We start from the raw sequence: 14,696 nt of genomic DNA, 5'->3' as shown, positions 1-14,696 counted from the left end.
TTTTATTGCAATGCAGTTGCTGGGGTGTTTTGGGTGGTTGCTAGGGCATTACTATGCCATTGCTGGTGTGTTCTAAGTGGTTGTTATTACGTTGCAATACAGTTGCTGGGGTGTTCTGAGTGGTTGCTAGGGTGTTGCTATGTTGTTGCTGGGATGTTCTGAGTACTTGCTAGGGTGTTGCTATATGGCATGGTGATTATAGTTTTGGAATTTTTTATTTCTATTTTATATTCAATTTGTCATTTTCATTTAGTTTTCACACTTTGTCTTTTGGTTTTAGTTTAGTTTTCCTTTTTTCAGTGTTTTCTTGTTTCATTTTCCATTAGTTTTCATTTTAGTTTTTGTATTTTATGGCTGCCAAAGATAAAACATTTACTGATATCATTTAAAATGTCTAATGTCATTAAATTTCTTAGGACAGTCTTCTGTTACCTCTATATAGTAATTAAAAATGACAAAACAGGAAAATTTCCAGTAGTGTCCCACTTTGCCCATATTCACCCTACTGTCTAAAAAAACTAAAACTAAAATGAATTCAAGGTCATTTTTATTTTATTTTAGTTAGTTTTGGAGTTATGAAAAAGTATTTGCTTAATTTATTTTTATTTCTGTTAATGAAAATGCTTATTTAGTTTTATAGTTTTCGTTAATGATAATAACACTGCTTTATGGTTACTTGGGTGTTCTGAGTGCTTTATTATGGTGTTGTTTACGTTTACTGGCGTGTTCTGGGTTTTTGCTATGGTGTGGTTATGACATTGCTATGCGGTTGCTAGAGTTTTGCTGTGCAGTTTCTGGGGTGTTCTGAATGGTTGCTTGTATGCTAGGGGGTTGCAAAGGTGTTCTGGGTTGTTGCTTTTTGGGTTAAATCAAAAGAATCCTCAAGTATCTATAAGTGCTTTTTTCATCATCATGCCGAACAGTGAGTAACGGTTCCAGAAGCATTTCCATTTGAGAACAGTTTGGTTTGATTAAACACCATTACAAGCCTGGAATTATCAGTGCCGTTAGCTAACCGTACTAAGGAACGGCTGTAGTGACGTGGTAGCTCAGGATTGGTCACTTGTCCAGTCAGTCCATTCCAATCCTGATTTCACAGCACCACAGTGGAAAAAGAAACTGTGCTAACGAGCCCTATACATAATGGCACAGTTCCACAAAAAAACAAAACAAAAAAAAAAACGTTCTGCCTGATAGTGGAAAAAGCGGCATACAATATTCTGGTCTTTAGGGTCCCTCCTTCAATGTAATTGGCTTTGACCCTTAGTCTGAACAATAATAGTAGTGATGCTTGCATAAGCAAACGCCAATAATGACTTGGGATCTATAGTTAACATGGTAAATTATCATGGGGTCCTTTTTTGATTGTGTTTTTCATTAACTCACAGTGAAACTGTTCTGCCATCTGCAATTATCTGATCCAATGAAACACATTAAAACGCCCAAGGGAGACAAAGTTTGATTTTTATTCTAAAAGTCTATTTCAGTCTAAATTGAAAATAAACAGACTATAGTGATGTATTCGACTTTTCGTGGCCCCTGAAACGCAAACAGAATCTGTGTCTGTTATCAGGTATATCCCAAACTATTTCCACATAGATTAACATGGTTCTCACCTCCGAATGTTTCAATGAGAAAGCATCCATATACAGGTGCATCTCAATAAATTAGAATGTCGTGGAAAAGTTCATTTATTTCAGTAATTCAACTCAAATTGTGAAACTTGTGTATTAAATAAATTCAATGCACACAGACTGAAGTAGTTTAAGTCTTTGGTTCTTTTAATTGTGATGATTTTGGCTCACATTTAACAAAAACCCACCAATTCACTATCTCAAAAAATTAGAATGTGGTGACATGCCAATCAGCTAATCATCTCAAAACACCTGCAAAGGTTTCCTGAGCCTTCAAAATGGTCTCTCAGTTTGGTTCACTAGGCTACACAATCATGGGGAAGACTGCTGATCTGACAGTTGTCCAGAAGACAATCATTGACACCCTTCACAAGTAGGGTAAGCCACAAACATTCATTGCCAAAGAAGCTGGCTGTTCACAGAGTGCTGTATCCAAGCATGTTAACAGAAAGTTGAGTGGAAGGAAAAAGTGTAGAAGAAAAAGATGCACAACCAACCGAGAGAACCGCAGCCTTATGAGGATTGTCAAGCAAAATCGATTCAAGAATTTGGGTGAACTTCACAAGGAATGGACTGAGGCTGGGGTCAAGGCATCAAGAGCCACCACACACAGACATGTCAAGGAATTTGGCTACAGTTGTCGTATTCCTCTTGTTAAGCCACTCCTGAACCACAGACGACGTACAGATCAGCTGATCAGCTTTATAAAAATGACATTAAAATCTACTCAAGAAGCTCACACATCTCCAGAACTGTAGAACAATGTCCACCTGACCCGTACAATCCGCCCTTTTGCTCCAGCTTGACCAAGACACATTCAAATTATCCAACAATTCCTTGTTTTACTCAGCCATAGTATCTCCACTCGTTGACTCTTCTCTGACCTATCGCTGGCCTAGATTAAATGACTTGTTAGGGAGCTCATTTAACTTTTAAGTGCTCCTGTAATTGAGAACATCAATATTGATTTCCTATTGAGTGCCTGACTAAGGCTCATCTCTGAAGCCAGAGCTCTACAGGGATTTTGATTCTCATTTAGTTCTCTTGGGGATCTCAGTGTGCTTATTGGTTCATTCACTACATTAGCTGACATATTGACAATTTGAAACATTATTGACATCATATTGAGATCTCAGCCCTCTATTCCAAACTATTAACCACAACCCAGGCAATATTCTGTAAAGTCTGTTTTACAGCTCAAATGTGCGTTCACGGCATAAACATAACTGCAAAATTCATAATGGTTTGGAAAGATGAATAAAGATGTACGCAAACCAGGGTTTTTCCTGGGTCAAAAATGGTCTTAGGTGGTACATTTTAATCATTGTTAGTTAGGTAGTCTTTCTTAAAAAAATAAACTGTTCCCTATCTGTCACTCACTCGACATTGTGTCAATGTAGTGACACATGGGGTCACTCTTGGGAGCCCTAAACACCTCTGCTTTATGAAAAAAGGCCAATGGGAATTGACGAGTAGAATTTGCATGCCACTCCCCCAGACATACGGGTGTAAAAGGAGTTGGCATGCAACCACTCATTCAGATTTCGTCTTTTTAAAGATGCCTTCCTGTTTGTGTGTTATTCCTGGTTGCGGTCGTTATCTCTCCATTTCTGACGGCCACGATCGGTGCCTCACGTGTCTGGGCGCTGCTCACGCGGAAAAATCCTTCGTGGATGGGTCTTATCCTCATTGCGAGAACATGACCTTGGCAACGCTGCGGTCGCGGCTTGCCTTCAAAAGAAAGCAAGCCACCCCAGCGGCACCCACCTCGGTCCTTCTACCTACAGGTATGAGGTCGCGTCGGCTAGCACTGGGGGCGATTTGGGGACTTCAATGGGAGCACTTCTGCCGGTAACCCCCCACAGACCTCCTATTTCTCAGCACGCTTGCTTGCCCCGGTCGGGCTCTCGGATGAGACCACCAGCTCGTCTCAGGGCGAGTTCGACCTCTTATTCGGGGCCCAGGAAGACAATGAGTTATCGAGCGCAGCATCGGACAGCAGGCTCATCCATTCTGACGTGGAGGTTTCAGCTGGGCTTCCTCCTTCGTGTATGGTCGCCCAGTCTCAGGCCGACGTGGAGATGATGGTCATGCTTTCCCGGGAAGCCACGAGCGTCGAGCTAGAGTGGAACCCTCCACTGTGCCCTGAACCCTCGTGGCTCGATGATTGGTTCCTGGGCCCAGAGCGCAGCTCACGGCCACGCCCCGGTCCCTTTCTTCCCGGAAGTGCATGAGGAGCTGACAAGATCGTGGGGGGGCGCCTTTTACTACCTGATCCCGATCTTTCAGCTCCCCCGCTCTCAATACCCTGGATGGTGGGGCGGCCAAGAGGTATTCGGTGATTCCCCAGGTGGATAAGGCGCTCGCGGCGCACTTGTGCCTGCAGAGCACCACCACCTGGCATGGGCACCCGAAGCTCCCGTCCAGGGCCTGTAGGTTTACATCATCTCTAATGGCTAAGGCCTACGGTGCTGCCTCCGCCCTGCACGCCATAGCTCTCCTGCAGGTACACAAAGCCAGGGCGCTAAAAGAGATTGATGCAGGAACTGCGCTCGGCGATCGACCTCGCTCTCTGGGTGACGAAGGTCACGGCGCGGTCTCTCGGGCAGGCAATGTCCACCCTGGTGGTCCAGGAGCGCCACCTTTGGCTCAACCTGGTTGAGATGAGAGAGGCTGACAAGGCACGGTTCCTTGACGCCCCCATTTCCCAGGTTGGCCTGTTCGGCGTCACCATCGAGGACTTTGCCCAGCAGTTCTCGGCAGTGAAACAGCAGATGGAGGCTATTCAACACATCCTGCCCCAGCGCAACTCAAGACCCCGCACCCCGTCTGCTCATCGCCAAGGGCGTCCTCCTGCAACAATAGCACTGGCTCCGCCACAGCCCGCCCCCACGGCCCGGCCCCGGTGTGGAGCCCACCGCAGGAAGCAGACGCCACCCATCTCACGGCCGGCTGCCAAGAACCCAAGGAAGGCTTCACAGTGCCCCTGAGACAGGCGACCCAGGGACGAGGAGACCCGCTTCTATGGAGCTGGTAGACAGACCACTTCATCCCCCGGTGGAGGGCCGGGAGGAGAATCTTTTGTTTCATTATTCGCCGCATGCCCAAGAGGATGCGGTACCCAAATCTTCAACAAAAGAGTGGTTTTCTTGTTCCCTGAGTCACATGTCAGGTGCGCACGGCCATCATCATGACCGCCATCCACCGTCCCATTTCGGCAGGATCGGCGCTCCAGCGGCTGATTTGGAGTCGATTTGGTAGACCTGTTTGCTTCCCGGGAATCTTCCCACTGCCTGCTTTAGTATGCCCTTACCGTGGCACCCCTCGGTATAGATGCGCTGGCACACAGCTGGCCCCCGGGACTACGCAAATACGCGTTTCCCCCAGTGAGCCTACTTGCACAGACCCTGTGCAAGGTCAGGGAGGACGAGGAGCAAGTCATCCAAGTAGCACCCTACTGGCCCACCCAGACATGGTTCTCGGACCTAACGCTCCTCGTGACAGCCCCCCCGGCGAATTCCCCTGAGGAAGGACCTTCTTTCTCAGGGATGGGGCACCATCTGGCATCTGTGACCAGACCTCTGGAATCTCCACATCTGGCCCTTGGACGGGACATGGAAGACCTAATTGGCCTACCACCCGTGGTGGTAGACACGATCACTCAGGCTCCCTCTACGAGGCGCCTGTATGCCTTGAAGTGGCGTCTGTTTGCTAAGTGGTGTTCTTCCCAACGTAAAGAGACCCCCAGAGATGCACAGTCAGATCGGTGCTTTCCTTCCTGCAGGAGAGGCTGGAGGGGCGGCTGTCCCCCTCCACCTTGAAGGTGTATGTAGCCACCATTTCGGCACATCACGATGCAGTGGATGGTAATTGTTTGGGGAAGCACGACTTGATCATCAGTTTCCTGAGAGGCGCTAGGAGGTTGAATACCTCCAGACTGTGCCTCATCCCCTTGTGGGACCTCTCTGTAGTCCTTCGGGGTCTACGGGGAGCTCCTTTTGAGCCCCTGGAGTCAGTTGAGCTTAAGGCACTCTTTTTGAAGACTGCCCTCCTGACTGCGCTCACTTCCATCAAGAGGGTAGGGGACCTGCAGGTGTTCTCTGTTAGTGAATCGTGCCTGGAGTTCAGTCCGGGTTACTCTCACATGATCCTGAGACCCCGACCGGGCTATGTGCCCAAGGTTCCCACGACCCCTTTTAGGGATCAGGTGGTGAACCTGCAAGCAGACCCAGCTTTGGCGTTGCTGTGTCCAGAGCGTGCTTTACACATTTATTTGGATCGCACGCAGAGCTTTAGAAGCTCTGAGCAGCTCTTTGTCTGCTTTGGTGGACAGCGGAAAGGAAGAGCTGTCTCCAAACAGAGGAATGGCCACTGGGTCGTTGACGCCATCGTGATGGCATATCACGCTCAGGATGTGCCGCCCCCAGTGGGGTTATGAGCCCACTCTACTAGGAGTGTAGTGGCCTCCTGGGCCCTGACCAGTGGCGCCTCTTTGGCAGACATCTGCAGAGCAGCAGGCTGGGCAACACCCGACACCTATGCGAGATTCTATAATCTCCGGGTTGAGCCAGTTTTGTCCTGTGTGTTGTCAGATACGAGCAGGTAAGTTCTGGGACAGCTGGCCAGGTGTACTGCTTGCGCATAGCACCTTTCCCCTCCCATGAGGTGAAGACGTGCGCTTTTGACTCCCAGTCGTGTTCACAAGTTGTGATCCCTGGATGACTTTCCTCCTTAGCCCTGTGGCAGACAAGTTTGCGGAGAAACTCACTGCTGGCCCAGTACGTGTGCTAACTAAGCCCTGTACTGGGGTAGGTGCTCCACATGCTCTAGTTCCCCATAGGTGACCCCATGTGATATATCTTCTGCTAAATCGTTTTCCTGTTGGTAAACTGCATCTTCCTTGGGCAGAGGTTCCTCTGCCCCCAGTCACCGTGTTTGTAGAACTCCTCCCCCATTGGGTAGGACCTACCATGGGACTTCTCCACATGACATACTTCCGACAAGACTTGGTAAGACCATATGACGTATTTCCACTCGAAATGCCGGAGGGGTGTGGGCGGGGTGTGGTCTCCACGGTGTCTTTCCCTTGGGAGTGACACCCCCCCGACGCAGACACTTATGGCCCCCAGCCAGTAAACAAAATTCCACTCGCCAATTCCCATTGGCCTTTTTTCAAAAAGCAGAGGTGTTTAGGGCTCCCAAGAGTGACCCCTAGTGTCACTACATCGACACAACGTCTCGTTCCCTCCATCAGGGAACGGAGGTTACAAAAGTAACCAGGACGTTTATTTGTTATGAAAACATAATAGCTTAAACACATTTAACAACTTAACTTTAATAAAACTACCTCAGTTGTAATAATAAAAAAATAAAATAAAATGAAATAAAATAAAAATTTACTTTGATAAATGTTAGTAAGGGTGTATTCAGGCCCGGATCTACGGGGATGCTTGAGGGTGCTAAACAGTTTAAGAGATTTTACCATAAGAGACATGTCGGCAAGAAATGCTTCAAATCTAGGCACAGTATTGAGAAACTTGCTTTTGTGGATAAAATATTTGCAATGCAAAATAAAGAAATTAACAATAAGTTCGACTGCATGGTTACCACCAGAAAAATAAAGAAACACATATTTCAATGAAAAACATAAATCACATTTTAGAAAAGGTGATAGATAGCTACTTAAACTCTCCCAAAAGGATGTATCTGATTACATTAATAAAATAAGTGAAGCAAGGTTTCTTCTATCTTACAGAAGACACATAAATTAGAAATATCAGCAAAGATAGAAACCTGGGAGTTTGTTGGATAGATATTATGTAATATTTTAAAATGTATTTCCCTTATTTAATTGGAGATGCAGTATTTTTCTGGAAGTAACCATGTTCTTTTCCAGTGAATATTATCAAAGATTATACCAATAAAATTTACATCTAGGGGATGTATGAGTTCTGTTATGTATTATTTGCTTTACATGTTTATTATGACATTTTTTGTCAAGAAGGTTAACACCATCCAGTAAAAGTTTGTGCATAATTGTTTTTCTCTCATTAAAGCAAAGGTATGTTTTAAATAAATGAATGTAGCTTGGTGACAAAGCTTTGATGAGTGTCCTACTCGCTTTTCTGAAACGAGACAGCCTCAATGACGTATGGGCAAATTCTTTATTTTTTCCCAAATAAAAATAAGATCCATTATTAAAGTAAAAAATAGTAGTGGCAAAAATAGTGTCTCTTCCAGGAGCAATGACCAATAAACATGTAGAGACAGTGCTCAGTGTCACTCACACAAACACTAAACACCATCAGGGTAACATGTGAAATTAAAATTATGAAATAAACATTAACTAAACTACATCAAATATAAAACAAAACACCCCAATGTACATAACTTATATAAAAATAAGAAGAAACATAACTATTCCCATAAAATATAGTGAAATATAATGGGTCATGCAGGGAATTGTGGGAACGCCCGATTATTGTTTTTACTGTAATTTTAACAATAATTTACTGTAAAAAGTACATGTACTCTTGTTAAACAATATAAATTTTAATTATACAGGAAAATCATACTTTTTACATCTTACAACATTTTATTGTAAAAAACTACTGTACTGTCTTTTAAAATATATTAAAACATTTTACTGTATATTTTACAGTTAATATTTGTTAATCAATTAACTTTTCAATTTATTTCTGTAGCATATTTACAGTCTTTTACCATTAAAATTACAGAATTTTTTTTTACAGTGTATAAGTTTAAATAAATAAACAAGGCAATCCCTTAAAGTAGTCAGTTTTAATATTTCATAATTGAATTTGCCTTATACAGGGTTTACTAAATTAACCAGCTGCAGATAAAGAACTATTGCAAAAATAAATAGATAAATAAGACTTGACTTGGACTTGAGACCAAAGACTTGAACTGCACCTCAAAGACTTGAGGCTTGACTTGCACCTCAGGGACTTGTGAACATGTCTGCAGCTTACAGTAGCAGTTTGAATACTGTCTGTATGAACAAACAACTGAAGTCAAGCCCGTTTTCTAACAGCTGTAACCATAGTAACAGTGACTAAACTATGGCGACGTCCATAACACCGGCATGTCTTATCACAATTTACGCAGCGTTATTAAATAAACAATCCAGTCGAGCAGCGAGTTCATCCATCAGATCATAATAAACTGACAGTGGCTTTGAACGCCTTTTAACCACGTGCAGAGTGCAACTTTATCTTCGGATGACAAGCAGCTTAAGTCTCCATTTTCTTGGGTTAACGAAACCCCACATGAACAGCATTAGCATAAATGAGAGTCCTTGTGTCTCCATATCACGAGAAATTAATTTAGAAAGCTTTATATACTCCCAGCACAGATGCAAAAATACAAATAAAATGTCTCACTGAACCTTGTATTAAACTCCCCAAAATTTTAAATGCAGTATAAATGTATAATCAAATTAATGAAACCAAGTCAACCTGTCAAATTTATTTACCTATTTTCATAAATTATATATATATATATATATATATATATACACACACACATACACACACAATGTACATTAACCCCATCATCCTAGTAACAGAGCAGCAGAGAGCAATAAGGAACTGTGCAATAAACAATGCATTTTATACGGATTATAACAATATTAATGTTTGCAAAGTGGAGTAAGCACTACTTCGAAAATTACAGTGTGGATTTACTGTACATAGTAAGAACATTAGCTACATACATTTCTCAAAAATGATTAAAAACAGTCTCATGAAAACAGGGCCGTAGCAAGGAATTGACTGTACCCTCTGACTGTATATTGCTCCGGGCCCCTTACCTATTAAAAAATGCAGTTTTTAATTTGTTATGGGCCCCTCTGGGCCTTTGGGCCCCTAGAATCGTTACCACCTTTCACCCCACTAGCTATGGCCCTGCATGAAAAACATCCTTGTCTCACGAAAGGGATATGTTTCTGAACATTTCACAGCCATGGTTCCAATCTTTTATATATATAGGGATAATAAAATTATTATGAAGAAAAAAAAAACTTACTTTAAAATTTGAGTCATGTGCCATGTAAAAGACAGATGTATATCTGAGTTGGTTTGTCTTCATTGTGTAAAATACACAGAGTTTAATGAATATTATCCCGAATAACAAACATTAACTTTATTACACTTAGTTTAATGATGATGTCAGGAGCATGTGAATGAGATGAAATATCAGCTAGAGAGATGACAGAAGTGTCTCTGTTTATAAAAGTGTCCATGGAGCGAGCGATCAGACATGATTTTCCTGGGCCTGCTTCTCATTCTGGAGCTGCACAGGTGTGTGATGATTTTGCCGATGATTTTGTCCGCACATGTGCTGTTTTACTTGCAGTAATGCAGAGTGACCCAAAAACGCACGGAGAATGACTATGAGAATTTATTAACTTATTTATCTTATCATTATAGTTATTTATTACCGGTTTAGTCTATGACCAGTAGCAGCTTGAATATCTCAGTGAATATGTTGGATTCAGTTGCATTATACCTTCCTTAAAGTTGTCAGAATGTTAATTAGATACCAGAAGTAAGTTTACCCTGCGAGGGCCACCCCCTGAAGCGAGAAACACGGAAGTGTGAAAATGGCCTACTGTGTGTGAATGTAACCATATTAAGCACTCAAAACAGGACTGAAAACTGTGTTCTGCTGCTGTGTGAACGTGGCCAGTGTGTCATTCAGAATGTTCAAACAGGCCAACTGAATGCTTGTTAATTCAAACTCCAACTGTCAAAAATGTAAATGTAAACGAACACACACAACGCCTTTAATCTGCTTTATACCATGGGTCTGTTAAATGCTTGATTCTGATTGGTTCACGGACGTTCTGAGGTGTAAAATTATTTTTCAAGTAAACGCACAGCTATGAAGTAGTTCCAGGTCTTGACCGCATAACGGTTCCATATCATTTCGCCAAATTACTTCAGTTATTTCAAAGAGCCCTACAGGCTACCACAACAAAATAACCAATTAAAACAAAGACACTGGCTAAAGTAAATCAGTTAAGAATGTCAAACAATGTCTAAAATGTCCTACATTTATTTCAATTTCATTTAAAAAGAGCCCTCATGCTCCCTCATCTCACCCACAATTACACACGCTCACACACATACATGCGTGCACACACAAACACAAATACTCGAGTCGCGACCAACAAACAGAGCCGCACCCCTGTGACTTGATCAATTCAAAAGTTTCTGTTATCCAAAATAACTTTTAATATGTGCAACTTTTAATGTTTCAATGTATTTCACCCTAATCAGTCTCACATAGCTACGTATATAGTGGAAAGCACCTCACATAGCTATATAGTGGAACTCTCTCGGGAGCAAAGTCAGCGCACCCACGCGACTCACTGGGATTGTAAACAGTTGTATTTAGCAATAGAAAAGCTGTACAAGAATGGCGACACTCGCTGCTGCTGAGACTTAAACTTGCACTTTGGCAATTTGAAGCAATGTTATACCTGACGAGAGCCACTTTAAACACATGTAATTCAACTCGCGATCTCTCTGTTTCTCTTTTTCTATCACTCACACACACACACACCCGCACTTCCTTGTTACTCCAATGCCGAATAGCAGTGTTGCTAGTTCTAAAGTGACATTTTCGAACTAGCAATGAAGGCTTGAGCTGTATCAAAGCTAGATACTCTTGATCAATACAACAGTTTCTATATTATCTGAAATATCTGTGGGATACTCCCCCCACACACATAGACACACATACAGTGGATATAAAAAGTCTACACACACCTGCTAAAACAGCAGGTTTTTATGATGTAAAAAATGAAACAAAGATAAATCATATCAGACTTTTTGCACATTTCATGTAAAAATTACAACCTATGCAATGCCACTGAAACCAAAGTAACACATTTCAGAGAAAAAAAAAATAAAATAAAAAACTTAGAATAACTTAACTGCATAAGTGTGTGCAACAAGGTTAAGGATGGGAAAGGAGGAGGCGGGAGCCGGCTGAACCATCAAAATAATGTTTAATGAAAACTTAAAAGACAAAAACAAACAAACACACACACGGCAGCTGCATGTGGCTCTCTGTCTCCCGTACTGCTTGGCTGATTAGCCCGATTGGGGGCCGGGCGTGAGTAGTCACGGCCCGGCCCTCCTCCTCGTCACACTCCTCCCTCCTTTGCCTCAGGCCGGGGAACCCCCGGCATGATGTACACACCCCCCCTTCTGGCCCCGCCTGCCGGCAGGCTTTTCCCCGCCTCTCTAGGGCTGGGTAGGGGGACAAGGGGAGGGAAAAACAAAAAAACAAAAACAAAAAGAGTGGGAAAAGGCAAAGCGGAGCGACAGCGAGAGAGAGAGAGAGAGAGGAGAAAGAAGGATAACCTGGTTCGCCGGCACCCACATACGCTGTTGCCCAGCCCTCAGCCACTCCCAAACCTCTGGCGGACGACAGCCACTCCTCCCCGTGCGGACCGGAGCAAGTCCTCCGACCCCTCGTGGATGGAATGCCCCTCCATATTTTGCTGGCCGGTAGGGAACTCCTCCGCCCCTGGCAGCGGCTCCACCACTCCAGGCAGCCGGTAGTGAGCCCCTCCTCCCCTCATGGATGGTGGCCGTTCCTCCGCGTCCAGGTAGTCGGCAGCAGCTCCTCCATTCCCCGGCAGACGGCCACAGCTGCTCCTTTGGGTTGGCTGGTAGTGGTGAGGACTCCACGACAGCGCATCCCTCCTCCTTCCCGGGCTTCGGCACCAAGGTTGGGAAAGGAGGAGGCGGGAACCAGACGAACCACGCAATAATGTTTAATGAAAACTTAAAAGACATAAACAAACAAACACACATGGCAGCTGCATGTGGCTCTCTCTCTCCCAAACTGCCGCATTCACTTCACTTATCCCTCTCCTCAGCAGATTAGCCCGATTGGGGGCCGGGCGTGTGTAGTCATGGCCCGGCCCCGTCCTCCTCCTCATCACAGTGTGCACACCCTTTTATAATTGGGTATGTGGCTGTGTTCAGAATCAAACAATAATCAAGCTCATGTGAAATAGTACACACCTGTCTTCACCTGAAGTGATTCTTATTAACTCCAAGTAAATCTCAGCTGTTCTGTAGGATTTTTCTGACATCTTCTTGGTTCCATGCTACTACAAGAGCCATGGGCCACAAGGAGCTTACAAAGCATCAACGGAATCTCATTGTTGAAAGGTATCATTCATGTGAGGGCTACAAAATTTTTTCCAAGGCATTAGATATACCATGGACACAGTTAAGACAGTCATCAACAAGTGGAGAAAGTATGGCACAACAGTGACATTATCAAAAACAGGACATCCCTCCAAAATTGATGAGAAGACAAAGAGAAAACTGGTCAAGGAGGCTGTCAAGAGGCCTACAGCAACATTAAAGTAGCTGCAGCTCTTTCTGGCAAGTACTGGTTGCTCCCTACATGTGACAACTATATCCTGTATTCTTCATCTGTCTGGGCTATGGGGCAGGGTGGCAAGATGCAAGCATTTTCTGACAAAAAAAAAAACAAAAAACATCCAAGCCCACAAAAACCTATATCCTGTCTCCCAAAGCTATGTGGAAAAATGTGTTATGGTCTGATGAGACCAAGATTGAACTTTTTATCCAAAATTGTAAAAGGTATGTTTGGCACAAAAACAACACACCACATCAGCAAAAGAACACCATACCCACGGTGAAGCATGGTGGTGGCAGCATCATGCTTTGGGGCTGCTTTTCTTCAGCTGGAGCTGGGCTTTAGTGGAGGTGGAGGGAATCATCATTAGCTCCAAGTACCAGTCAACTTTGGCACAGAACCTTCTGGCATCTGCTAGAAAGCTGAAAATGAAGAGATCTTTCACCTTTCAGCATGACAATGATCCAATGCACACATCAAAATTAACAAAAGAATGGCTTCAGCAAAACAAAGATTCATGTTTTGGAATGGCACAGCCAGAGCCCAGACCTGAATTCTATAGAAAATCTGAGGTGGGACCTGAAGAGAGCCGTACACAGGAGATGGCAATTTTGAAGCGATGTTACTTCTGCCACAAAAAAGGTAATCCAAAAAGCAATCTCTCTCAGTTTCTGAGTTTCTCTCTTTCGATCCCTCAAAAACAAATGCACACACAAACTGACACACACATGCACAAACGCACTACCTCATAACTTCAGTAAGTCCTCGAGTAAAGCAGCGCAAGCCTCGCTATCCTCCATTGCTAGTTCTAAAGTTTTGTTTTCGAACTAGCAACGAAGGTTCTGACTGTATCAAAGCAAGATGCTGAGTCTATGACGGAAGAAAGTAGTTTCACTCACAAGAGTGTTTTAGGGATGAAAACCAGAAAATCTTCTTGAGATAAAACCCTGAACGATGTATTAAGGTGTGGTAACCGTGGTATAAGTGGAATAATTGACTCCGGCCCATTGAATTATTGAAAAATAATGCACACTCTGCTGCGCGTCATGACCGCATAACCACCACGTGTGTGCATTATTTTTCAATAATTCAACGGTCCATCATCAATTATTCCTTACTTAAAGGAATATTCCAGTTTCAGTACAAGTTAAACTCAATCCAGGGCTGGAATAAGTCTCCTGTGTGCCCCTGGGCATGCATTTATGACATACACAATAAAAATAGTTTAACTCAATAACTCCTGCTCTGATATAGAAACATGGAGTATAAACAATTTTCAGAGGAACGCACTGCTAGTATGGAGTCTTAAACACTTTTGTAGATACTAATATACTACTATTAGATAAAAATAATATCCTATAACAGTACTTACCATCTTTTCCAGGATAAGATATGAACGAAGTACACAATCAAATATTAACAGGGATTGCTCACCACAGATTCTAACATAATTTACTCACATCATACCAAACTCCATATGACTCATGTTATATTCTTTGTTTTCTAAATTCGTACACTGTGTGTGGAACAGACTGAAATTGTAAATGTCGTCAGCCACTGCGTCATATGAGACACAAAGTTTAATTCATGCAGGGGATGCTCAATGGCTCATTAAATCGAATCCTCCATTCA

Source organism: Myxocyprinus asiaticus, chromosome 8, assembly GCF_019703515.2.
Source record: "Myxocyprinus asiaticus isolate MX2 ecotype Aquarium Trade chromosome 8, UBuf_Myxa_2, whole genome shotgun sequence".
In the NCBI taxonomy this organism is placed as follows: Eukaryota; Metazoa; Chordata; class Actinopteri; order Cypriniformes; family Catostomidae; genus Myxocyprinus; species Myxocyprinus asiaticus.
The sequence above is the reverse complement of the archived record's forward strand: the minus strand, read 5'-3'. Positions refer to the sequence as shown.